Raw genomic sequence first — 2,580 nt, 5'->3', positions numbered from 1 at the left:
TTTAGATTAGAAGGAGAAAAATAAACGAACAAAGATGTAACAAGTGGTCTTAAGAACAAATATTCATTAAAAAAATAGTTATATAAAACTTTTTCTTTCCTAACAGTACTTTGTTTACATACTATGCTTGAATTAGATCTATGGGGGAAAACAGAATCTATTAACCAATTTAATATTTTGATGTTTACCATTTTAATTCGAATAAGGTGATGAGGATCAGAGGATATGTGAGGCACACACCCATGAACGGAACTTTGAGGTTTATGGGCTTCTTTTTATCAAACATTTCCGATTTTAAACGAAATTACATGTTAATGACAAATGTAATTAATATGGTTTAGAAAAATAATAAATTAAAAAAACTACGGAATTTCATATTTGGTCATCCTTCCACATGGAAGCAACATCCAAAAGCGTGCTACGAACGAACGCGCACAATAATGTATCCGTGGAAACATCCACCTATGACCTAGTAGTCGATGGATTCTCACAAGTGAATCATATGTAACTTCGTAATCAATAATACATCAAAAGCTGTTATAAAAACAAAAACCGAACTCGAATATTAAACGTGATATTAAAGTTATGTGAGATTAAAAAGGTTTATAAAAACTGTTTTAAATTAAATTAAATTTTTAAAAAAAATCAACACGCAATTGACCAAGTGTAGACGCCGTATGTTTTGGGCTTTGGCCCTTTTTTTCCTTCTGTTTATACTTCTTTTCATATTTGACAGTTAAAACAACAAATTTTCATTTTTTTAATTGATCAATTTGAATCACGGACGGGTAACCATTTGCTTACCGGCTCATCGTCATTCCCTTGAGTACTGGAGACAACCCTTAGGAGAAAATCCACCATATATGACTAGAATTGTTTTGTACTTGTCATTTTAACTTTAATAAATTTTCTTTTGTTGGCCATTCAACAAAATTAATTAATTAAAACATCTTAATGCACACAAATGGAAAGTAAAACAGTTAAATTAGTATCCATTAATCTCAAAATTCAACAACAATCCTTAACATAAAATTACAAGTAGAATTAATTAATAACAGTAATAAAAACCTATCAATGTGAACTCTTAAACTCATGTTCAGTAGCTTCTTCTAACAAAAACTCAGACTGGTTCATCAAACCGGGGCTTAATCTAAACATAAGAACACAAAACTCCATCTGATTCAATGCACCATCGCCATCGTAATCGCCTTCTCTCAACATACTCGACAAATCATCGTCACTCAAATCCTGCAAGCCCAAAACCAAAGAGTTCTTCTTCAAGCTATCGAATGTGATAACGCCTTTTTCGGGGTCCATTAATAGTTGGAACCCTTTGCATAATTCTCCGATCAAACCATCGCCACCGAGCTTTTCCTCAATCATGGGCAAATGATCATGAAACTCGAATTGGTTCTTCGATGCAGCCATGCTTAATGTTCAAAGAGATTGATGGGAATGAAGTTGTGAATTGGTGTATATATGATGATAATATGAAGCTGACCAGTTCCACATGGTGATATTTTCAAGGAAAGAGGAGGTAGGATTCATTGTCATTTTGCTTCTTGTTAGGGGAAACTCCAATGAAATTATTGGTTTAAGAATATGAGTTGACAAATTAAGCCACACAATGGGAAAGTGAGACAAAGTCATTTGACCAAATGTAGAGATCAATTGCTTTTTTATTCTTGTCGTTAATATTTTATTATATTATGAAAAAAAACATAACATGGTATAAAGTACAAATACGTAGGAGCTGACATATACTAGCCACAATTGCTTTCCGAATAGTCTTTAATCTTTATCTTACTCATTAGGGTCTAGAGGATTTTTTTTCTTTCGGCTTAGCCGAGGCGTCTCAATCCTCATAACCGGTCATGCAATATCAATATTTAGTTTGCTGGCTTCTCTATGATATTAATCACTAAACTAAATAATGATTGAATGAAGAAAGATAATCAAATAAGCGTCTTATAATTCACACTTAAAATGACTACAAATATTTTATGTTTTGTGTTCAATGACCCTTAAATAAGGTTATGCTTTGAGCCACTCGTGATTTACATCAGATCGTCTTGTTAAAAGCTTAGACTGGACTGAGATTAAACTTTGAGCATGAGCCTAAACTGAAGCTAGTCCAATAAAAGAGCTTGATTATAAATTTCACATACCTAGCTTGACTAGACTCATGAGTCTACACAAGCTCATGATTCATATAAAAATGTAGGTTTTTTTTATAATAATAAGGAAAATTGGTTTTAAATAATCCAAACTATGCTCTATTGGTAAATATCAGTCCCAACTTTACACTTACCTGCTGGTAGTACCAACTATTTGTGTATTTGTTTTTAATGGGCCGCGACTAACGGATGTTAACTCCGTTAGTCTTTGTCTGATGTGGCCATCCCAGTTGGCAAAAACTTGATTACGTGGAACGTTACGTGGCGGCTGTCTGTGTCCATCCCACCACTAAACCCATCATCTTCAACCTAATACTCTTTACAACCCACAACCCATAACACCACCAGTCCACCACCCCTGCAACCGTCGCCGGAACCCCGACCACCACCATGCCCATCCACA

The 2,580-nt window shown here is 34.2% G+C and overlaps 1 pseudogene; it reads right to left on the bottom strand.

Annotated features, from left to right (window-relative positions):
- Positions 1 to 1,071: 1,071 nt before the first annotated feature.
- On the bottom strand, positions 1,072 to 1,428 carry LOC143601557 (calcium-binding protein KRP1 pseudogene; annotated as a pseudogene).
- Between the last annotated feature and the right edge of the window lie 1,152 nt (positions 1,429 to 2,580).

Source organism: Bidens hawaiensis, unplaced genomic scaffold, assembly GCF_021521415.1.
Source record: "Bidens hawaiensis isolate Kalapana, Puna unplaced genomic scaffold, B.hawaiensis_p1.1 tig00056737_1, whole genome shotgun sequence".
Lineage (NCBI taxonomy): Eukaryota > Viridiplantae > Streptophyta > Magnoliopsida > Asterales > Asteraceae > Bidens > Bidens hawaiensis.
The sequence above is the reverse complement of the archived record's forward strand: the minus strand, read 5'-3'. Positions and strand labels throughout refer to the sequence as shown.